This window comes from Rhinatrema bivittatum, chromosome 1 (assembly GCF_901001135.1).
Source record: "Rhinatrema bivittatum chromosome 1, aRhiBiv1.1, whole genome shotgun sequence".
NCBI classification, from domain to species: Eukaryota; Metazoa; Chordata; class Amphibia; order Gymnophiona; family Rhinatrematidae; genus Rhinatrema; species Rhinatrema bivittatum.
The window spans coordinates 395,236,487-395,261,356 of record NC_042615.1 but is presented as its reverse complement, the minus strand read 5'-3'; the positions used below and the strand labels follow the sequence as shown (position 1 = coordinate 395,261,356).

The 24,870-nt window shown below is 44.4% G+C and overlaps 1 protein-coding gene across 2 annotated transcripts in view; it reads left to right on the top strand.

Moving 5' to 3' along the window:
• Positions 1-24,870, top strand: part of PSD3 (pleckstrin and Sec7 domain containing 3) — a 1,257,010-nt gene that overhangs the window by 208,797 nt on the left and 1,023,343 nt on the right. The gene's annotated exons all lie outside the window — the stretch shown is intronic.

The window sequence follows — 24,870 nt, the reverse complement described above, 5'->3', positions numbered from 1 at the left end:
CTTGTTGCTTTCTGTCTGAATCTTATTCCCTGTAACTTCTTGCCGTTGAAGCAGAGAGCACTGATGGAGTTGCATTAACAGTATGTAGGCTTATTGGCTAAGAGTAGTAACCGCCGCAACAGCAAGTAACCCCCATGCACTCTTTTCTTCATTTCCATCCTCTAGCTTTAGGGATCCACAGTGTTTATCCCATGTCCTTTTGAATTCTTTCACTGTTTTTGTCTTCATCTCCTCCGGAAAGGCATTCCAGGTATCCCCCACCCTCTCCATGAAAAAAATATTCCTGGCCTTGGCTCTGAGTCGTCCTCCCTGAAGTTTCATTTTGTGATCCCTAGTTCTACTGACTTCTTTCCAATGGAAAAGGTTTGATGATTGTGCATTACTAAAATCTTTCAGGTATCTGAAGGTCTGTATCATATCTCCCCTGCACCTCCTCACTTCCAGGGTATACATTTTCAGAACCTTCAGCCTCTCCTCATTGGTCTTCTTATACAGACCCCACACCATTTTGGTCGCTCTTCTCTGGACTGCCTCCATCCTCTCCTTATCCCCCTTCAGATACGTACTCCAGGACTGAACACAGTACTCCAAATGAGGCCTCAACAAGGACCTGTAAAGTGCATATCGGCCTCCTTTTACTTACTGGTTATTGCTCTCTATGCAGCCCAGCATTCTTCTGACTTTAACTATCGCTTTGTTACATTGTTTTGCCATCTTCTTATCTCCAGACACTATTACCCCATGATCTCTCTCCTGGTCTGTGCACATCAGTCTTACATCCTTCAACACATAGGTCTCTTTTGGATTACTGCAGTCCAGATGCATGACTCTGCAATTCTTGGGCATTGAATCCCAGCTGTCAATCTTTGACTGCTCTTCCAGCTTTCTTAAATCACTTTTCATTCTCTCTACTCCAGGTGTGTCCACTCTATTGCAGATCTTACTATCATCCACAAACAGGCAAATTTTACCTTCTTTCCCTTCTGCAATGTCTCAACACCGATCCCTGTGGCATTCCCTTTAACACGGTTAACTCTTCAGAGGAGTTTCCATTTACCATTATCAGTCAACCAGTTTGTAATCCATGCCACTACCTTGGTGCTCACTCCCAAACTTCTCATTTTATTTAAAAGCCTCCCATGCAGGTCTGTATCAGAAGCTTTGCTGAAATCCTAGTAGATCAAAAGGAGCGCTCTTCCTCGATCCAATTTTTTAGTCATCCAATCAAAAAAATCAATCAGATTTGGCTGACAAGGACCTTCCTCTGGTGAATCCTTGCTGTCTTGGGTCCAGCAACCCACCAGATTGTAGGTAGTTCACTCCTTTACTTCAGCAGAGTCTCCATTAATTTCCTACCACAGAGGTTGAGGCTAACTGGCCTATAGTTTCTGGCCGCCTCCCTGCTACCACTCTTGTGAAGTGGGACCACCGCTCTTCTCCAATCCCGCAGGACCACTCTCCTCATCCCCATCTACAGTCTTGATAATCAACAATGGGCCTTCTTTAGTGAATAGCAAACTGAAATATTTGTTTAATATTTCTGCCATTTCTTCGTTAACAACTCCACACAGTGCTCCTTGTCACCTTTCAATTTCACTGTACCACATCTGACCTCCCTTCTTTCACTGATATATCTCAAAAATGTTTTGTCTCCTCGCTTTACCTCTTTGGCCATCCTTTCTTCCGCTTGACGTTTTGCTTTCCTTGTTTCTTTCTTTCTCTCCCTCAGTTTTAACATATATTCTTCTGTGTTCCTTTTTTTGGGATACTTTATACTTTTTGAATGCTGTTCTTTTTGCCTTTATTTTTTCAGCCATTTCCTTAGAGAACCAGATCAGTTTTTTTCCTTTGTTTTATTCTTCTAACATATAGAGTTGTTGCCTTTGTAATAACTCCTTTTAACTTGGCCCACTGTTATTCTAGCTTACCCATTTTCTCCCAGTCTTCCAGTTCTTCCTCCAGTTATATCCCCATTTTGTCAAAGTCTGTATTTTAAAAATTCAAAACTCTGGTCTTCATGTGTCTTCTGTTTTTTATTTGCAAAATCGAACCATACTGTCTGATCACTGGTGCTCGTGAGCTCCTTCCTGAACATTAGAGACTTTATTACCATTTGTAAGCACTAGATCGAGTATCACACCCTCTCTCATGGGTTCCATTGTCATTTGTTTGAGCAGAGCTATTTGAAGGGCATCCACTGTCTTTATTTCTCATAGATTTCGCAGAAGGGATACTCCATCCACATCAGGAAGATAAAATCTCCAACAGAGCTTCACTCTTCTTTCGCGGCACCTTTTGGATGTCTTCTATGAGTTCTCTGTCCAGTTCTTCTGTTTGACTCAGTGGCCTGTAGATCACACCAGGACAGTCCAAAAATGCTGCTTCTTTACCTCCTCATCCCTTGCAATTCAGTGGCTTTGATATTGTTTTGACATAAGAGCGACTCCTCCCCCTTTTCTGTCTCTCTGTCCTTCTTAGCAAGTAATAGCCATGGGATGGCTATATCCCAATCATGAGAATCTGTGAACCATGTTTCCATAACTGCAACAATGTCCCAAGTCTGCCTTCGCCATTAGGGCCTGCAGGTCTAGGATTTTGTTACCCAGACTACGAGCATTTGTAGTCATGCCTTTCCGCTGCTCTTCCTAGTCATTTTTCTGCATTTTTGAACTGATTGATTTTGTTACTTTCTCTCTTTCTTCCTGATTGCTTGGGAGTAACATGCCAAGCTCCCTAGCCACCTCCTGCCACACACTGTTCCATAGTTAGAATGCCTGATAATGGTATGATCTGAACTTTTCACTTAACATTTTCTTTCCTGCCATTGACAAATTTGGCCATCATTACCATATAATCTTTCATTGCTCCATACACTTGCCCCAGCCTCCACTGTATCCAAATATCTACATTCTTTACACCAGTTTTGTGCCAGTCATTGAAGTTATCTATATGACATGACGTTTTCTTTTCCCATTCCATAAACAGGTAATAACTTCTTAAAAGGCAATAGTGTTTGCCATGTGTCTGATCTTTTTCCCAAGATTTGGAAATCTTTCTGTACTTTATGGGCATCGCTTCTAATGGGTAGATGTGAATCGGTTATTTACACTTTCGAATAATAGGACTAGGGGGCATTCCATGAAGTTAGCAAGTAGCACATTTAAGACTAATTGGAGAAAATTCTTTTTCACTCAACGCACAATAAAGCTCTGGAATTTGTTGGGCCAGAGGATGTGGTTAGTGCAGTTAGTGTAGCTGGGTTCAAAAAAAGGTTTGAATAAGTTCTTGGAGGGAAGTCCATTAACTGCTATTAATCAAGTTTACTTGGGAATAGCCACTGCTATTTAATTGCATCAGTGGCATGGGATCTTCTTAGTGTTTGGGTAATTGTCAGGTTCTTGTGGCCTGGTTTGGCCTCTGTTGGAAACAGGATGCTGGGCTTGATGGACCCTTGGTCTGACCCAGCATGGCAATTTCTTATGTTCTTATGTCTCCAGATGGATTATAACATTGAGGATAGCAGATTTGTCTTACTTTTATAATTCTGCATTTCTGTTATTGAGGATCCTGAAAGCATTTAACTTTGAGCCCCCATCATAGATGGGGGCCCAATAGTTTTTTTGTTTTTTTAAATTTTTAATTTTTTTTCTTTCACTATGATTATGTCTTAAAAGTAAGTTGCTTCTGCCTGGACAGTCAATCAACAAAGGAATCAACTTGGAACACATTATAGAAACACAGAAATGACGGCAGAAGAAGGCGCAAACGGCCCATCCAGTCTGCCCAGCAAGCTTCACACATTTTTTTTCTCATACTTATCTGTTTCTCTTAGCTCTTTGGTTCTATTAACCCTTCCACACCCCCACCATTAATGTAGAGAGCAGTGATGGAGCTGCATCCAAGTGAAATATCAAGCTTGATTAGTTAGGGGTAGTAACCGCCAGCAACAAGCAAGCTACAACCCATGCTTATTTGTTTTACCCCAGACTGTGTTGTTCAGCCCTTATTGGTTGTTTTTCTTCTCCCCTGATGTTGAAGCAGAGAGCTATGCTGGATATGCGTGAAGTATCAGTTTTTCTTCTCTCCTGCCGTTGAAGCAAAGAGCTATGCTGGATATGCGTGAAGTATCAGTTTTTCTTCTCCCCTGCCGTTGAAGCAGAGAGCTGTGCTGGTTATGCGTGAAGGCTCTCTGCTTCAACGGCAGGGGAGAAGAAAAACTGATACTTCACGCATATCCATCATAGCTCTTTGCTTCAATGGCAGGAGAGAAGAAAAACTGATACTTCACGCATATCCAGCATAGCTCTCTGCTTCAATGGCAGGGGAGAAGAAAAAACAACCAATAAGGACTGAATAACACAGAATGGGTAAACAATAAGCATGGGTGTAGCTTGCTTGTTGCGGCGGTTTTTATTATGAGTTTTTTGCCTCTATGGCCAATTTCGTTCAAATTCTCTCTTCGCCTGTCTTATCAATGTTTTTACACTTAGCTTGACAATGCTTATGTTTTATCCTATTTTCCCTTCAGATGGCTCCTTCCATTTTTGAAGGATGTTTTTTGGCTAAAATAGCCTCTTTCTCCTCACCTTTTAACCATGACTGTAATCGTTTTGGGCCTTCCTTCCACCTTTCCTTAATGCGCGGAATACATAATGGACTGCACCCTCTAGGATTATATTTTTAAACAATTTCCATGCCTGTTGAACACTTTTAACCTTTGCAGCTGCACCTTTCAGTTTTTTCTATTTTTCCTCATTTTATCAGTTTCCCTTTTTAAAGATGTTAAGTGTTAGAGCGGCAGATGTATTTTACTGTCCCCATTCCAGTTATTAGTTTAAAATTTGATCATGTTATGATCACTGTTGCCACGTGGCCCCCCCACCGTTACTTCTCTCACCAAATCTTGCGTTCCACTAAGAATTAAATCTAAATAGCTCCCTCTCCTCTTGTTGGTTTCCTGAACCATTTGCTACATGAGCATCATTTAATTACATCCAGGAACTTTGTCTCTAGCAAGTCCTGATGTTCATTTTACCCAGTCAATATTGGGGTAATGGAATCTCCCATTATTATTGCACTGCCAAAGTGGTTGCTTCCCCTGATTTCTCTTAGCATTTCAGCATCTGTCTGAACCATTTTGTCCAGGTGGACGGTAGTATACTCCTATCACTATGCTCTGTCTTCCCCAACACACATGGGATTTCTACCCATATAGATTCTACTGAGCATTTAGTCTCTTGTATGATCTTTATCCTGTTGGACTCTATACCCTCCAGGACAAAGTGCCACAACCCCACCAAGTTGATCCTCCCTATCATTGCGATATAATTTGTACCCTGATATAGCACTGTCCCATTGGTTATCCTCCTTCCACCAAGTCTCTGTGATGCCAATTATGTCAATCTCATCATTTGCTGCTATACACTCTAACTCTCCCATCTTACTACTTAGACTTCTGGCATTGGCATACAGACATTTCAAAGTGTGTTTTTTGCTTGTTTTAACAACCTGCTTTTCAGTTGTTTGGGATAATTCGGAAATCATTAGCTTTGGTGATTTTTTACATATAGGTATATGAACTATGTTTGCATTTAATGGAACCTCTCTGTTGGGATGCCCTAACTCTCCTGTTTCATTAGTATCCTTCAAGGATACATTTCTCTGAACCATGCACTGCTGAGTGACTGTCTGCTTTCCCCCTTGTTCTAGTTTAAAAGCTGCTCTATCTCCTTTTTGAAAGGTAGTGCCAGCAGCTTGGTTCCACTCTGGTTAAGGTGGAGCCCATCCTTTCGGAAAAGTCTCCCCTTTCCCCAAAAGTTTCCCCAGTTCCTTATAAAGCTGAATCCCTCTTCCCTGCACCATCGTCTCATCCACGCATTGAAACTTTGGAGGTCTGCCTGCCTCTGGGGACCTGCACGTGGAACAGGAAGCATTTCAGAGAATGCCACCCTGGAGGTTCTGGATTTCAGCTTTCTATCTAAAATCCTAAATTTGGCTTCCAAAACCTCTCTCCCACGTTTTCCTATGTTGTTGGTGCCCACATGTACCACGACAACCGGCTCCTCCCCAGCACTGTCTATAATCCTATCTAGGTGACGCGTGAGGTCTGCCACCTTCAAACCAGGCAGGCACGTTACCAGGCGGGTCTTCCACATCCACCAGCCACCCTGCTATCTACATTTCTAATAATGGAATCACCAACTATGATGGCCGGCCTAACCCTTCCTTCCTAGGCAGTAGCCCTGGAAGATTTGTCCTCAGTGCGAGAGGACAATACATCACCTGGAGAGCAGGTCCTTGCTACAGGATCACTTCCTACTACACCAGGGTGATGTTCTCCTATTGGGAGACCTTTCTGATCCAAGGCAGCACTGGGGCTGCCAGAATGGATTTGGGACTTGGTTACTATGTCCCTGAAGGTCTCGTCAATGTACCTCTCTGTCTCCCTCAGCTCCTCCAAGTCTGCTACTCTAGCCTCCAGAGATCGGACTTGTTCCCTGAGAGCCAGGAGCTCTTTGCACCGAGTGCACACATACAATCTCTCACCGGCGGGTAAAAAATCGTACATGTGACACTCAATGCAAAAGACTGGAAAGCCCCCCTCTTGCTGCTGGACTGCTGCCTTCTTCTTAGTTTTATTGAGTCCCTAGTTAAGTTTAGGATACTAAGGGAGTTGGAATGAGAGTCCTTTAAATTTACAGGTGAATTTAGTAATTAATCAGCTAGTGTCCTACAAGGGGATGATTAAACTTTCAATAAGGGCTGGTACAATATTATGTTTTAGATAAGATCCTGATTGATTTTTAATGAGAAAGGTGTCTTGTGCCTAAAAATAAGGGTTGAGTGGGTGGGAAAGACAGACACTTGAATTAACTATCTCTGGCTTGCTTTTTACCCTCAGACAACACACAAACTCTAAAGAATATATCCCTTAATTTCACCTTTTCACCAAAGTTTTATAAGCCCAAAAATTTCTGAAAACTATACTTACCAATCCTCTTAAACCACGGTTAAATTAATCTTCACTCAGTTAATGGAAGGATTCGAGATTCGCGCGCCGTAAGGCCGCCTATCCCATGATTTTTTAGTTTTCTTAGAAGCTCTCTTGAGGGACTTTGTCAAATGCCTTCTGAAAATCCAAATACACTACATCTACTGGTTCACCTTTATCCACATGTTGATTAACCCCTTCAAAAAAATGAAGCAGATTTATTAGGCAAGACTTCCCTTGGGTAAATCCATGTTGACTGTGTTCCATTAAATCATGTCTTTCTATATGCTCTACGATTTTGATCTTGAGAATAGTTTCCACTATTTTTCCTGGCACTGAAGTCAGCCTCACTGGTCTATAGTTACCCGGATCGCCCCTAGTGCCTTTTTTTAAATATTGGGGTTACATTGGACACACTCCAGTCTTCAGGTACAATGGATGATTTTAATGATAGGTTACAAATGTTAACTAATAGATTAGAAATTTCAGTTTTGAGTTCCTTTAGTACCCTAGGATGCTAACTATAAATATGGAACATATGACCAAAGATGAATTTTGGCCCTGGGCATCCCTCATATGTTATAACCACATTCCAGCTTTTTGGAGATGTTTAAACATTTTTTCTTTCTTAATAGGTGTAACGTAGTCCCGCAACATTCCATGATATAAATTTGTTGGGTCATTATCTCTTATATTTCCAAAACAGCAACTCTTAAAAAAAAAAAAAAAAAAAAAAAAATACTAAGCATAGTCTTGAAGGTGTGCTGTGTCCCAAACCAAGCAACAGCTTTCTCATAAGCCACACCATCGTATCTGAGCAAATAAGAGAAATAAACCACTACTTTTCCGCTGTACTCCCCATGAACATCCCAAATTGCCACGCCCTAATTTAAGCCACCCAGTACCCCAAATCAACAGCCAGAACATAAGAGAATTAAAAATTTAAGTCACCACATATGACTCTAAAACAAGTGCAGTTTTTCTCTTAGGACCTTGTTCTTGTCTTCTAATATGGAAATACATAGTTCTGCATTGTCACTATGCGTCCCAATCTCAGCCATAGTATCTTTTTGACTTCTTTAATGGGACTAGTTAAAGTTTCAAACTTACTGTCTAGTTCTGAAATGACAGCCATCAAATCTGCAATTTCATGTTCATCCACCTCATGAGGCCTTGTATTGTCCTTGCTGTTGGTCATTTTAATATCTCCCAATTTTGTTTTGTCCTTTTCTTTCTTAGCGCTTTGCCTGCCATATCAGAAGATTTATCTAAAATGAAGTGGTGGCCCATATATCTGGAAAACCTTAACAGAGCTGATGTGGTCTTTCAAAACTAAGGTAGAGAGCATAAAACTGCAAAAGTTGAGAGATGGTACCCGAGCTCAAGTCCTACATGTGCACACTAGCTCATCTCATCACATGACCTAAATAAAATGTTTTAGTCTGAAACAACCATGTGTCTCCTCTTTCCTAGCACATTTTTCTTTTCTTTGTAGTCACAACATAAAGGTTTGAACATGTTGCAACCAGTGGAAAAAAATCATATTAAGGCTTAGCTTGCACTCTGTGTAATATAAAACCCAGCACCACCATCTTCTACAAATCTGTGCCTCGGTGTACTTCCCTACTTATTTTACTCATAGCATCTGATAGCCTGCTCTGTCAATTTTTTAACATGAATGGCTATGGCATACATTTTCAGCAGGCTTCAGTGTTACGTGTGCCGCCCGCGGCAGCCCTGTGGTGCGGTCCTCTCACCTTTTCAGATGGACTCCAGATCCTGGCTCCTCTTCACTGGTGGCGGTGGCCAGCTCCAACCTCTGGCCCTGCCACGCTACCCAGTGTTGCCAGCCAAGATGTCCCTGTTCGTTGGGCCTTACCGCGTGGCCCGCAGAGAGACGCCGCCATCGGCGCCATGCCCCTTCTTAGGCGCGTGCTTAATTAATTCTTTGAAAGGGCATGCAGCGGGAACCTGGCTGCGGAACCGGATGCTGACGTCAGATTCTTCAGCGTATAAAAGCTTAGGCCTCACTCCATAGCGTTGCCTTTGCAACAGGTCTCCTCGTACTCAGAGTACTCGTTGCTGATCCTAGAATCGTCTCTTCGTTGTGTTCCTGATTCCTGTTTTCCTTGTTTCTGTTTCGTCTATATGTTGGACTGACTCTTTGGATTTGACCACCGCTACACCTGACTACTCTTCAGCTTCTCTCCAGCCTCGGACCTCTGTTATGCCTTACCACTCTTCTCCGTGTCCGGACCTCTGCTACATCTGACTATGCCTGCCTTCTCTGTTCCCTGACCATTGTCTTTATTGACTATGCCTGCCTTCTTCGTGCCCTGACCATTGCCTTAAACGACTACGCTACAGACCTCTCTGTGTCCAAAGTTCTACGTTGCTTGCCACGACTTCCACTTGCCGCCGGCTCTGATCCTAGCCAGACAGTGACGCCTTCTCTCGCCTATCCTCTGGACATGGACTTACAAGGCTTAGGCCTTTCTTTGCTTGAGCGCCTCCAGATACTCATCGTTCCTTTGGCGCCTGAGTTCCAGTACCGAATATAGTCCAGGGTAGGACTACGCCATCTACCGGCTGCTGTCTCTGGACTGAATCACTTCTCATCTCTAACCTCGAGTCCAACCTAAGTCCTGCCGGCCCCAGCACCCAAAGGCTCAACACGAGGGGAACAAGGGCTGGTATAGGTGAAGCTCCAGCAGCCTCTAGCTTCAGCCCACTCCACCTGCTGACGGTGGTGACCTGTGAGTCCTTACCTACGGGTTGCTTCAACCCCACCTCAGCCCAAGGGTCCACCTCTGATGCAACATTCATATCCTGCAGTTTGTCAATTTTGTTTTGGTTTTATTAGTCTGCCCTACTTAAGAGTAAATAAATATTTCTTTAGCCATGGTTGAGAAGTTGCTGCTATGACTCATGCATTTGTGGCAGAGGAAGGAATGGTATGCACTCTAGTTGTGATCACAATTGGAAATAATAAAATAAGAAAGTCATACTCTATTACAAAAAAATTCCTTAAGATATTCTGTTCCCTGGCCAGGAATGGGTCTTTTTCACTTTACAGTTGTTATGGCTGCTGGTATTTTGCTGGAGCTTAGCAGAGTGTACCACATTACAAAGGAAAATCCTAAGTATTTATGGTATGAGGACAAAGGCTTACCTGTGTCAGGAGGCTAATTTGTTTTCACTTGGCAGGCTGGTGTGTGCTCCTCTAGAGAGCTTTAGATATTGGGGTACTTTAAAACCTTGAGAATGTCCTAGCCGCAACCTGCAACCAATCGAAACTGCTCTGCAGCAAACTTCCAATTAGAACAGATAGGACTGTCTATCAATTGTAGTATAGCAGGTCTTGTTAGGCCTTGACTGCATCTTTCAAAAAAATCAAAAGGGTAGGTATATCTCCAAGTTGGTGGTACCCCTCCTTTAAAAGGTGGAATGATTTCTCTTAAGGTTTTGTTCTATTCCTAACATGCTGATATAAATGTGCTCTCTCCAAAAAATATATCACAGGCACTTCTGGGAAAGAGGCGAGGAAACAACTGCTGAAGTTAATTGTAGCTGGCTGTCTCCTAGAATGCTTGATTTGAGATTGTCAAGAATACATGAAGGCTTGCGCACACACACACTCCAGTCTCTATGCTAACCTGATTTCCATAATCTAGCTTGTAATTGCAGATTTCAAAGTTACAAGCAAGTGCCAGTGGAGGGGTGAAATACCATTCAATTGCAGTAAGATGAAACTGCTTGATGACTGCCTCCAAACTGAAAAATAGAAATGTGAGGGCAGAAAGAGTGTATGGCCTATCTAGTCTGTCTATCCACCCAACTAATTTAGGCTTACAATTTCCTTCACTTCCTCAGACTTCCATGCTTTCTTGAATTCAGATATTTTTTTGTCTCCACTACCTCCACTGGGAAGCTGTAACATGCATCCATTACCCTTTCTGTAAAGAAATATTTCCTAAGATAATTCCTGAGTTTACCCTCTTACCCTCATCCCATGATCCCTCATTCTAGAGCCTCTTTTCCATTGAATATCTGACCTAGCGCTGAATAAGTATTCTCTACTGGACTGTAACCCATTCTGTTAACTCTAGTATTGGTCACAGCCATGCCAACCCTACAAGATTTTAGGGTTTTTACCTTGATCCCAGATAATTTTGGTTACAATCCGGGTTCAGTCCAATCACATAAGTGGCTTTTACTTACTGAGCCCATCAAGTGTTGATTGCATGATCTGGTGGGAGGAATGGAGAACAACATCCAGAGTCCCTTAGTCTACAAGAAGAGAGTTATCAAAGATAAGCTTTGTTAAAGGCACAGGCTTCTCTTAATCAGCAACCTGCAACCACTCCAAACTATTCTGCAGCAACTTTCCAACTAGAACAGATAGGACTGTCTAACAATTATAGTATAGCAGGTCTTGCTAGGCCCTGACTGCATCTTTCAAAAAAATCAAAAGGGTAGGCAGGGGTCCCCAAACTATAGACCTTGGGCCATATTCAGCCTGCAATTGAATTTTTTCGGCAGAATGAAGAGTGGGTTACATCTGACTCTTCAACTGCAGGAGGAGAAGCTGCTAGTGCATTCAGCTGTTTCTGCCCACTCTGATACTGACTACCTATAACCAGCACCTTGAGTATGTGCAAAAATTGGAATAGCACTTTATTTGGCTACTGATTTCACGATGCATGAAATTAGCAGTGAGAAGAAATGTGACCTGTGATTTTTGTACATACTAAACGTACTGGTATAGGTAATTGGTATCAGAGTGGGTGGAAGTGCCAGCAGGGTTCTCAGTTCCGTGCTGGCAGAAAAAGACAATTGTGGTGATGCAGCAAATGCTGAAGTACCAATGGGGTTCTCAAATCTACTAGCACAACAGGAAGATGCCTGGTTGAAAGAGGAGAAGGGAGGGGCGAAAAAAAATGTAAGTGATAATGGAGGGCTGAGTGAGAAGAAAAGGTAGAGGGGATGGAGGAAGAGGAATGAGAGGAACACAAGTAGAGAATGAATGTATGGAGGTATCTGTGTGGGAGAGATGCAAATTAGCAGCAAGGCAGTCCCCCTCCAACATTTGATCCACTCCCATACTCCTCCTTTTCCTCCAACTGATCCTCTCTCAATTTTCACCCCCTCCAGTGGATCCCTTCTATCAATTTCTGCTCCTCCAATTGATCGCTTTTACAGTCCCCGGCTTTTCTCACCTCTCTAGCCTATCCCATCTTGCCTCTCTAGCTATTTTGCATTCCCCCCAGTTGATCACTTCTCATCTACCAAGCCCTTCTTATAACCCCAATTATACCTCCTGTTATTCTCTCACTTTCACCTCATGTCTATCTCCTCTCTCTTGTATTGTCATTGTCCAGGCAAGCAACTGTCATTCTCTTCACTCTCCACAGCCAATCCTATCCCTATCATCATGCCTACAGCCAAACCTTCTCCAGATGATCTATTCTCAAATCTCCCCCTCTACCTGATTCCCCTTTGAAACTCCCTGCCAAATGATGCAACCCTCAAACTCCTTCTCCATTTGACCTTTCTCTGCAAACCGACTCTCCTCCAAATATCCCCAAGGTCCATATTTTGGAACTTATCCAGCTAGAATTTAGCCAGATAACTGGGAGGGGTTGAGTTAGTTAGATAACGTAGGGGATTATTTTCCAACTCGCATTATGGCCTTTTCCCATGCATTAAGGCATTTTCGCGTGCAAAAAACGCCTTAACACATGCAAAAAGTACCATAACGCATGGTGCGATGCTAATCTTTAAAAAGGGAGGAGTTGGGGACGGGGTTTTTGGAAAAGTGGGCTGGCTTCGCACTTTGCGAAGTCATATCGCAGTTTTAATTCCGAAAATAACTACACCTTTTTCATTGGCGTTAAGCTGTGCGATATGCCCATAAGGCAAATTGCAATTTTTTCGCAAATTGCATTTTGGCCATTTTTAGGCTGGGGAAGGATTGGAGGAGGGCCCGAGAGGGGGGGGGGGGGGGGGGGGGGGGGAGGGAGGGAGGGAGAGAGCACCTCTGGGGGTGGCACCATAGTAAGCAGCTATTTATGCTACTATAGGAGGTCCACCTAGTAACTTGAGGTGAGGTTAGGGGCCACTTTGACATGCAAAGTGAGACGTATGAACAGAACAGTACTCTCTTGTGAAGATTTGATGTCCTTTGGAGTGAGGAAACTCACACAAAGATGAGATTTGTACAATGATCTCTCAACCTAGCTTGATGTTACCCAGGTAGAGAATCCACTCAACAGCGGAATATGGACCAGAATCAGCAGCAATATTTTTCTATGGGCCACCGGCAAGTGGTGGATGACAACTGGTGGGGATAGAGGGCAGACTAATGACAGGGGCAACATTTTTTTCTCTTGAGCAGGCTCAGTGGTGGATGAGGAGCAGTGGCGATCTCCACTGGACTGTGCACACTCTACACTCCCCTTTGCCCAACAGTTGGTTCAGAGCCAGATGTTCTGCAAGCATCAGCGGTGTTGGTAATGAAAATCAGTGTAGGGCCTGTGAGCCAGTGAAGCTCACAAGCCTGCAGCAGCCCCAATCCCTTCTCATGCAGAGCTTCCTGTTACCACAGAAACTCATGTAAGGACAGGACTGCTGCAAGGCCTGTGAGTGTATGCTGGCTCACAGACCCCCATGCTGACTCCATTTACATGGTTTAGCAACAGTGCTAAGAATACTATGATGCTGACCCATTCAGTAGGGAAAAAGCAATTTTATTTATTTCTTTTTATTTATTTAAAAGTTTTATATACCGCACAATGGGGTAGGGATCTATCCGTCTAGGCGGTTTACGTAGTCACACATACATAATTAAAAATACATAAACTACAAACATTTTAAAATAATACATTGTCTATTGGATAAGGTAACAGATATAAAGTATTGTGATAAATCTTAATATAGGTTATATGCACAGGTAAAAAGGTGAGTCTTTAATAGTTTCTTAAATTCTCTACGATTAGATGTTAATCGAATATGGTCAGGGAGTGAGTTCCACAATGTTGGACCAGCCACAGAAAAGGCACGTTTGTGCGTTAAGGATAAACTAACGGACCTTATTGATGGAACTTCTAGGATACGTTTATCAAGAGAGCGGAGTTGTCTGGTTGGTCTGTAGATTCTCAATAATGAGCATAAACAGATGGAGTTAGTATTGTACAGTAGGTGTAATGTATTGTAGACAGAATTTTGTATGTTATGCGATATGAAATTGGAAGCCAGTGTAAATATTGTAGTGTAGATGTGGTATGATCTCTCCGGGATACATTACAAAGCATTCGGGCAGTTGCATTTTGTATTAGTTGTAAAGGTTGTATCGTAGATTGAGGTAGACCAAGGTATAATGAGTTACAATAGTCTAAAGAGGATAAAATTAATGCCTGAGTAATCAATCTAAAGTCGTTCGGAAGGAGTAGTGATTTGAGCTTTTTTAGCATATAAATTTTGTAGAAAGATTTTTTTTACAATTTCAGATATATGATCAGACATTGCAAGTCTGGAATCAATGATTATTCCCAGTTTTTTTGGATGAGGTTTTATGTTGATGATTTGTTTAAATTGAAACAAAATGATTGAAAGTGAAATTTTGTCTTTTAAATATCTGTATTAAAGAAGCATAGTAGATAGTAGAACCCTGAAGTTTTGATTGTGTAATACTGCCCTCTAGAGGCAAGATGGCCTTATGAGCAGCTACTTATTCAAAGGTTTTTCTGAGCTCACACTTGTGCTCATATCAGACCATCAATTAGGGGAATTTGAGATTTTCTAATGATGCATATAGAAACAGCTGATATAGAGAGACTGCAATCTCTTATGAAAGCAGGGGGTATTTGACAACACAAGGAGCCCAACCACTGATGGTAGCTGTGAGGGAGAGTAGCTGGTGTAAGACAAACACAGATAATGGAATGTGTGTAAATCTAACATTCTCCCACACTCCCCCATCCCAAGATTACAGTGACATATTTACTGACATATATTGCAGAGTTGAAAGTGTCCCTATCTACCTAACTTATACTTAGATGCACTAAGCTGTGATATTTTATTTATGGGGAGGGTTTCTATTATGGTGGGGAGGGGGGTTATTGCCATGATAGTGGGCCCCTCCCCCCAAGAAACTCTGTGGCTGTATCACTGTGTGTTGTCTCAAAGCAAAATACCACGGGGTAAACCAATGCAGCATTGTTTGTGGGAATGGTGGCCCAAACCTCAGGAAGCTGCCATTGCCTTAAAGGGCCATAAAAAAAAATCCTGGTAAAAACAGAAAAAGGTGTGTGGGGCTCAAAGATGGATTGACAGGGCCACCTTGCTTGGCAACCCCGAGGTCGGAGGGGGGGGGGGGGTGTCAGTTTTGACCCGTGCACACCTCTTTCTAATTTTACCAGGATTTTTTCTTTAACCCTGGCCCTTTAATTCTAATGTGGGAGCCTCCAGATCCATATTAGGGTCCTGAGGCTCCTGTATTAGATTACTGTTTCCTAAGAGGTGGTGGTAAATGAATGCTTCTGACAACTTTCTAAGTCTACTGCATTCATTTATTAACTTCAAATTATCTATTCATGAGGTGCTTTGCATGGATTTGTAGAATTCATGCATGCAAATCACACGCAAAGCAGTTCATTTTAATAGGCGAGGGAATCTGGGCAGGGTTATGCACAGTATTGCATAAATTGCACAATATCACCACGATAGGGCAGTGTCAGGCGATAATTACTGTTTAACATGCTTTAGAGCTCTACCGCAGGTTGATGCATCTTCCATTTAGTGGAGTCATTCTGCCTCATCATATTTCATGGTTCCTTCTTTAGGGATATATGATTAGCTTACATTTCTTAGCATTCAGATCAGTGGCTTATGCACCTTTCTCCGAGGGCAAGCAGCATGGTAGTCCTCACACATGGATGGTAGTCTTCACACATAGGTGACAGAAACAGATGGAGCTCGATACGAATAACGTGTTCACACAGGCTCCCTCTTCAGTCTCTCTTATTTTCCACGGAGCAGTGAGTCTTGTGGTTTGAGCTAAAAAAATTTTGTGTTTAATTTTTGCCTTTTTTTTGCTTTCTTTTTCCTTTGGTCTGTTGCTGGGTCCCTCTTGGTGCCTCATCCTTGTAGTGCCCACAGTCAGGGTTTTCAGCGTAAGGGTTTTCTTTTGCGGTTTGTTCCCCCCATGGTGGCGGTGCCTCAGTGCCTGTCAGCCATTGTTCCGTTTTCCCTTTTGTTTTGCCCCGTCATGGCTGTGTCTGGTTTCTGCCGATGCCCCCAGTGCCCGAGGACCATGTCATTCACCAGTCCTCATGATGTTTGCATCCTTTTTCTGGGGGCATTGCCTGACGTCCGAGGTTGCTGCTTGTGTGCGCAGATGACCCCGAAGGGACGTCTGAATCGACTTGACAAGATGGACCACCTCTTTGGGTTGAAGTCCAAGCCATCGGCATTGGTGGCATTGGCATCGAAGGACCTCTGAGTCGCACTGATGGACACCATACAATCAATATCAGTGAAACCATCAGTTTCATTGAGGTTACATGTGGACAGACTGTTGTCAATCTCCTCCAGGCCAAGGACTCTGGGTTCCTCGTCCTCAACCTTGGCACCAGGGAAAGACCTGGTCGAGCATTGTGGGAACACCTAGAAGCATCTGCACCGGTCCCTGTCGATGCATGGTGCCAGGCACGGTGACGCACCAGCTATCACTGTGATGCCCCCTGAAGCGACCCCCATTGCAAGGAGTGCTCATCCTTCATTGATGCCTGGGGACTGCAGTGGTCTCCACCAGTCCTGGTGCCAGTCACCAATCCCCCATGTGAGTCCGAGGAAGATCTGGACACCCCTTCTTCCTCCCAGTCTGTGTTAGCATCGGCAACATTCGAGGAGGAGCTGGAGCGTTGACTCCAACTAGCGGTGGAGTGGGCGCTGCAGGGCTTTGGTCCTGTGGCACTGATGGCACCGGAGCCAGTGCCTCCTGTCTTCCTACTGCTTCTGAAGAAGCTGTGGCTCATCGGTTCTTTATTGACCCAACTGTTCCCAGGGGGGCACTGAGGCCTCCCCCTACTGATACGGTAGTCGTCACCGGTTCCTCTGAGAAAGAAGCTCCGCCAAAGATGGCAGAGGTGCTGAGGCCTGTAGTCTCCCTTCCAGTTCCATCGGTGCCTGCACCTATGGATGTTGACCAAGCAATTGTTCCTCATTCCCTGTGGTTTATAGTGAGGATGAGGGTCCCTATGACCCCTGGGAGGATGATCAGACTGAGTCCTCCGCTGAGGATTTGCATGGTTTCATATCAGACCTTTCTCCTCCAGAGGAGTGAAAGAGGTCTCCACCTGAGGATTTAACCTTTGCAGGTTTTGTAAGGGTGATGGCAGAGGCCATCCCATTCTAGCTTTTGACTGAAGAAGATGAAAGGCACAAAATGCTTGAGGTTATTCAGTTTGTGGAGCCTCGTAAGGAGATCGTGCTGAGAATGTGGGAACATCCCCTCACAGTGCATCCCATGAATAAGAAGGCGGATGGGGTAACCTCATCCAGAAGGCTACCAAATTTGATAAGCGTCAGTTGCCCCACCAGTCGGTGGTTGAATCACCCCTCAAGATGACCAAACACTCTCTAGGTCTCACTTCTCGGCACGACCAGAGAAGGACCACAGAGTATTGGATGCTCTTGGGAGGGCACCATGCTTATTGCCGCATCGCTGCCTACCAGCTCTACCTGAGCCATTACTCAGGGGACATCTGGAAGCAGGTGCAGGAGGTGGCTGAGCAGCCAGCTGCCCTCCCACCTTACTTGTGATCCTAAGTCAGGGAAAAGACAACTTGTATTCTCCTCAGAAATGACTTATTTATCAGATTTGGTAGGACATAGCATTTAGAAAATGACAACAATTCCTATCTCTAACATCCTGGTTACTAAGCACCAAGTTTCTCTAAAGAAAGTTCTGTATCATGGGTGGTAACAAAACATGCCATAAACTTTAGCTTGCTTAAGATATTAATACTTATGGCTAACTTACTTACCCCTGATTCCAATTTCAGGCAATGCCTTTGTTCACCTCTGAAGCAGGTTCCGGCTGGAGAACTGGAGAATGTGGACAGGGGAAAGGCTTGCTTCCTGGGCTTGGTGCTGGCAGAGTGGGTAGGCTGTGCAGGAAGGAGGCTAGCTTCTGACTCTGATGCTTACTGGTTGTCTGGGCCGATTCTCACCCTTCCTCGTCTATGACTCCGTGTCATTCTCCACACCTGAGCTGGGGTCTCCTCTCTCTGATCACCTGGCCACACCTGGTCTTCTCCCTTCTCGATAGACGGGAGGACTAGTTTGCTTTTGGCCCCCCCTTTGCTTCCAGGGATGCATTGAGACAGGTTTCAGGGTCGCTTTCAGGTTCTGCTCTCTGGGTTTTCTCCCAGGGTTTGCGTTCAGGGTTTATGCCTCTTTTCTTCAGCGGTCCGTTGCTTGCTTTTCTTTTCTTGTTCCTTGCCACCCTGTCTTATACTTTCCAACTGATGAATATGCATAACCTTGTGGTGGGTGGAGGATATTTTGCCGTATTGCAGGTCTTTTCTCCCCTTCCCATTACTTCAAGAGGGGTCCAGCCACATTGCAGGTCCTCTTCCCCTCCTCCCATTCCTTCGGGGGAGAACTGCCACATCTGTATGCAAAGCTGTGTCTCAGAGTGTTTTCTCCATCTCAGGCTGCCACCCCCCCCCCTTCCAAGGGTGAGGGTCTTCCTGACCTCTGCTCGCTTGCTGTCCCTGATACTTGCTTAGGATCTTAAGTCATTGCGTCTCTGTCTGTTTTATATTTGCACAGGAACTGACAAACAGGCACATCTTCAGTGTATCAGGAGAAAGCCTCTTCATTTTCCACAGCGACAATGTTTTAAAGTTCACCTGGACAAAGTTCCTTCTCTTGCTGTAACAGTGTCTGGGGCCTATCAGATTTTGGCCTGTATATGGCTATTATAATTCATAATTGGGGCATCAGGTTATGGTTATGAGGTGTTGAAGTGGATTCTTGGGTACTGTGGTGATGGCCACTCCCAAGAGGAGGAGCCCCGTGAGGAAGCGCAGTACTAGGCTAGACTCTATACACGCAGACACAGAGAAGTAGTATTTATTGTACAGCTTGATGGTACTGCCCGGGGTGGACAGCTGTGAAGGAAGTCCAGTGAAGTAGTCCAGGGGTCCTCAGTAGAGGAGACAGTCTCACATTCGAGTAGGTGATAGGCAGCGTGGCGTAGCAGGGACAGGACCCAGATTTAAGCGCTGAAGATGAGACAGACTGAAGTAGTACTCACTAAGCTGAAGTTGAATTGTAGAAGGTCCTGGCAGGCAGAAGTTGTTCAGTGGCAGGCACCAGATTAGGGAGAGCAGGCCCTCGAGGAGTGAGTACCCGGTATCCCAGGATAGGTACCTGAAATAGAGTAGAAGGGCCCCTGAGGAGCGGGTACCCAGTTGGTGAAGAATACCCCGAAGGGCAGAGAGAGCTTCCTGCGGCAGCTGGAAGTGGCAGAGCAACTCAGACCGGAGGCAATCCAATCCTTGCTAACTCAGTTTGTTAGCAAACGAAGGGCAGGCTAAATACCAGGATGTGATGATGTCACTCAGAGGGGACGCCCCCAAGGTTCCCGCCATGACGTGGATAAGGACGTGAGTGGCATGCACGTGCGCACCCTAGGAGGGCCTCAGGAAAATCATGGCGAACACCATCACCGTTGCCGATCCGGGGACGCCAGAGAGAGCGGCATGAAGACGCGGCAGCAGCCATCTTCCCAAGGCTTGAGGAGAGAGAAGGAAGAAAGGTGAGGCACATAGGTCGAAGCCGTCTGAGACTGACGGATGCAACACATCAGTGGTAAACATGAGATATCTCCCTACAGTATGTCAAAAAGCAGGGAGGCATCGGATCGTACCTCCTGTGTCAGGAAGCAGTCCAGATCTGGTCTTGGACCCTGTCCCACGTGATGGTGCTCAGGGCCATGTACCTGGCCAGAACAGAGAAAGTGGTAGGGAAGATATTGTTGAGAAACACTAAGTTTTTGTTGACAGTACTTAGTAACAGATGTAGTTCATGGTGCATATTGCAAATTGAACAATTTTGTCTGTTATTGTGGCATATATGACATCTTCTATTTATGCTGTATGACTTTCCACTCACATGTACATCTGATTCCTTTTGGCACATTTGTAGTTTTGTCCTAGTACTTATTAGGAGTTTTCCTTTTATAACTAAAGGAGGATGTTTTAATTAAATCATGTAACAAAATGTTTGAGCCAGTGGTTGGGGTTTTCAGGTACACTTGTGTTTGCTGTTATATCTCATTAGTTATCAGTGCTGTGCTTTGGTGGGCAAGGGGGCTGAAATTTCCCCTTCAGGTCTATAGACAGGACCCTGGTTCGCTGAGATCTTGCAGCTACAACAAAGCCTGCAAAATTCAGCCTTTGCTGCAGAATTGGTTGTTCCCCTATGAACTCATGAGAGACCAGGGGCTGAACTAGGTTGGGGAGGCTATTGGTGGTGGTGTGCATGTTTGCAACATGCTTCTTCCTCCTTTCCTGCTGAACTCCTCCTGCACTGATTGTGCCAACAGTAATAGGAGAGCAGCATCAGCTGCATCCTTCTCTTCTTCCACCCAAGGCCTGACAGGTGGCAATCTATGGTATCCCATGTGATTTTCGTATGTAAGCTTATAGCTTAAATGCTTCATATAATTCTTGCATGGCTGCAATTATATATTTTGTTTTGGTGTGGATTCCTAAAGACTGCCATGCACACTGTGAGTTACTGAATGTATGATCAGTATAGATATTGGATGGTTAAGACTGAAGCAACTTTGTCAATCTGGAGCTCTCTAAAACCATGTAAATAGTTACGGCGAGCTATGGAAAATTATTAGTAACATTGTAGATGACAAAGATCAAATACCTATCCAATCTGCCTGGTTATCCCTCTGTTACGTGTGTTTTAGTGGATCCTTGGGTGCTATGGAGATGACCACGCCCACAGGGAGGAGCCCCATGAGGAGCCACAACACTGGGCTAGGCTCTATACACAAAACATTGGAATTGAACTATTTTATTATACAGTTTCAAGATAGCCACCAGGTGGCAGTGGTGAGATGTCTCAGGGACCTCGGCTATTGGTGGTGGTGTGCATGTTTGCAACATGCTTCTTCCTCCTTTCCTGCTGAACTCCTCCTGCACTGATTGTGCCAACAGTAATAGGAGAGCAGCATCAGCTGCATCCTTCTCTTCTTCCACCCAAGGCCTGACAGGTGGCAATCTATGGTATCCCATGTGATTCAAAGCTTAATTGGGGCACCAGGCAGAGAAGGGGAGGACATGGCTGGAGAGACTGCTGTTCTACTGTCAGTATGATTGGTGGAAGAGGGGGCTTCAGTCAGTGAAACAGGCACTGGATGGATCATAAGCATGAGTGTGACAAAGGGGCTGGGGGATCAATGTGGAGGTGAAAGAGGGGCCAGGGAATGAGGGGGTGGGGATGAAAGGGGCTGGAAGGATTGACTGGGGTGTGTGTGCTTGTGTGTGAAAGAGACTAGGGGAGGGTATGTATATATATCTTGCCGCCTGGCATTGGGACAGGAGGAGGATGGGGGAAGGGAGTGGAAGAGACGGATGCAAAGGGAATAAGGACTGGAGGCAGGGGAAGGATACCTTTCTCTCTCTTATTTGGATCTCCCCCCCTCAGCCCTTCTACTTCAGAACTCTCCCCTCTCTCCCTCTCCACACTGATACCCAAGATCCTTTACCTTGCCTCCCCCCAAAAAAGGAATTAGACATACAAGCAAGGTTGAAAAACAACTTTATTTTTGCTAGGTAACGTAGATATTTTGCATATTAAATACTTAAATTTAAACTTTTGCAAATATGCCACAGGATTGCTGCAGAATCTACCCCTGAGCTCCTGCAGGAATCTGAAAGCTGTCTCTGACTGCAGATATCCTAAGATGTGCTTTTCGTATGTAAGCTTATAGCTTAAATGCTTCATATAATTCTTGCATGGCTGCAATTATATATTTTGTTTTGGTGTGGATTCCTAAAGACTGCCATGCACACTGTGAGTTACTGAATGTATGATCAGTATAGATATTGGATGGTTAAGACTGAAGCAACTTTGTCAATCTGGAGCTCTCTAAAACCATGTAAATAGTTACGGCGAGCTATGGAAAATTATTAGTAACATTGTAGATGACAAAGATCAAATACCTATCCAATCTGCCTGGTTATCCCTCTGTTACGTGTGTTTTAGTGGATCCTTGGGTGCTATGGAGATGACCACGCCCACAGGGAGGAGCCCCATGAGGAGCCACAACACTGGGCTAGGCTCTATACACAAAACATTGGAATTGAACTATTTTATTATACAGTTTCAAGATAGCCACCAGGTGGCAGTGGTGAGATGTCTCAGGGACCTCGGCAGAGGGAGCCTTTCTCTCCTAGGTGATGTCAGGAGGTTCCACAGTGAGGAGTTCCTGTGGATGAGACAGATGAGATATTAGAGTACTCACTCGGTGTTAGCTGTTATGGATACGATTCCACCAGATAGTAGTCGTAGGTACAGGCACTGAGGCAGGGAGAGCAGGCCCTCGAGGAGCGAGTACCTGTTCCCTGAATGGCACCTGAAAATAGAACGGAGGGCCGCTGAGGAGCGGGTACCCAAGTTAGTAGCAACACCTGAAGGGCAGAAGGAAAGCTTCCAGCAGGGAAGCGGCAGAGGAGCGCAGACAGGACAACTCAATGAGCTAGCAGTCTTGAGAAGTAGATACACCCGGATTGGCGTGACGTCAGATGAGGGAACACCCTCTAGGTTTGCGCCACTGGGTGCACCCTAGCAGGTACCTGGGAGGAGCAATGGAGTACAGCTGCACCATAGCCATTCCGGGGACACCATAGAAGTCGGCTTGACGACGCTGTGGTAACCATCTTGCCCAGGTAAGCGGGAGGAGCCGAGATAGGGGTGCAACAAGCGGGGCGAAGCCGTTGAAGACCGGATGCCAATACCCTGTTGTTGGTCTGAGGCATAGTGTGAACTCTTAGTTGCAGTGGTGATGACTCCTCCCTCGGGGAGGGGCCCCATGGGGAACCACAACAATAGGCTAGACTCAGAGAGCAGACACTGCAGATGGAAAGCTTTATTGTACTGCTGTAGATAGATGGTAATAGTGCAGGAGAATATGGCAGTGAAGTCCAGCAATGTGCCAATACATTCAGACAGCCTCAGATGACTAAGTGTCACCCAGATGTATAAAGTTGGTAGTGTTCCGCAGAGCGGGATAAGCCGAACTTGGTGGGTGGAAATGGAGAGCTGGATCATGGAGGTTCTCACTGAAGAGTAGTGCAGGAATCCTCCTGGTAGATAGTGAAGGTGGGAGCCGAGGTCCATGGTGCAGGATACTCTGAGCTGGATAGGCCCTCGAGGAGCGAGTACCTGGAAGCGCAAATGATTCACTACCATCTGTGTTTATTATGTTTATAAATGTTTATTATGTTTATAAATGTGTCCAATCTGTGTTTATTATGTTGAGACAAAAAATATGTGCAAATGAGCCCGACTCTGGCCGAGTTTCGCCCTCCTTCAGTAGGGCTGCATCAGGGGCTAAAAACATACAATAAATCACAATAAATAATAATAAAATAAATTGAACACTAATAAAAACATAATAAACAACATTTAAAATGAACATATAAAATGGTAACATGGATGTGTGTGGTGTAAAAATAAAACCAGCAAAATAAATATAATAAATACATAAAAGTGACTATCACCTTCACCTCCAAACAATTAAAATGATAACATAGATATGTGTAATATGAGCATAAAAACAGCAGAATAAAAATTACAAAATATAATAAATACAGAAAAGTGGATATTGCCTTTACCTACACTGAAGAGGTACATATGAATTATACTTCTATGTTAGTACTATGAATGTACGTGACTACATAAAAAGGGGAGAGTAAATTGACTATAGATTGAAATGCTCACCACGTACATGAACTGTATTAAGTGAAAATAGAAAAGGGGGAAGAAAATTATATTCAGATACGGGGAATGTGCGCTGTGTCAAAGTAGGTTAATTAAAAATATTGCTTACTATTTGCATATGTGATTCTGCTGTTTTTATGCCCCTGATGCAGCCCTGCTGAAGGAGGGCGAAACTCGGCCAGAGTCTGGCTCATTTGCGCATATTTTTTGTCTCAACATAAACACAGATTAGACATTTGGCTGCTTATTGTGTATTTACACTTAACTTGGCAATGCTTATGTTTTATCCTGTTTTCTTCAGATGGATCCTTCTTCCAATTTTTGAAGGATTTTTTTTGGCTAAAACAGCCTCCTTCACCTCACCTTTTAACCATGACGGTAATCGTTTTGTACATCAATTCCATCTGGCACACCCATGTAAACCCAGACCATCAGGAAGAGGTCCTGGAGGGGGCCCTTTGAAGGGGGGTACTGTTGCATCCATTGGTCACAGACGACTGCGACCGCTCTGCCTCATCTCTTTTTTATCTTTCTCCACCTCTATGGGAAAGATGGCCGACTCCGGTGCAGAGTGCCAAAACCGTCGGCGTCTCCAACTCAGCATGGGCGTCCCCGTCTGCCATGCTCCTTCCCATGGCCTCCTAGGGCACGTGCGCACGCTGCCTACGCTTATCTACACATCATGGCGGGAACCTCGGGGGTGTCCCTACTGCATGACATCAATACATCCGGATATTTTAGCCTCCGCTCTGCTCCTAACGAACAAGTTAGCAAGGACTTCGGTTTAGCTACTCTGACCGCTTCTAAGCTGCACACTTAGACTCCTCGCTACCCTCTAGGATATC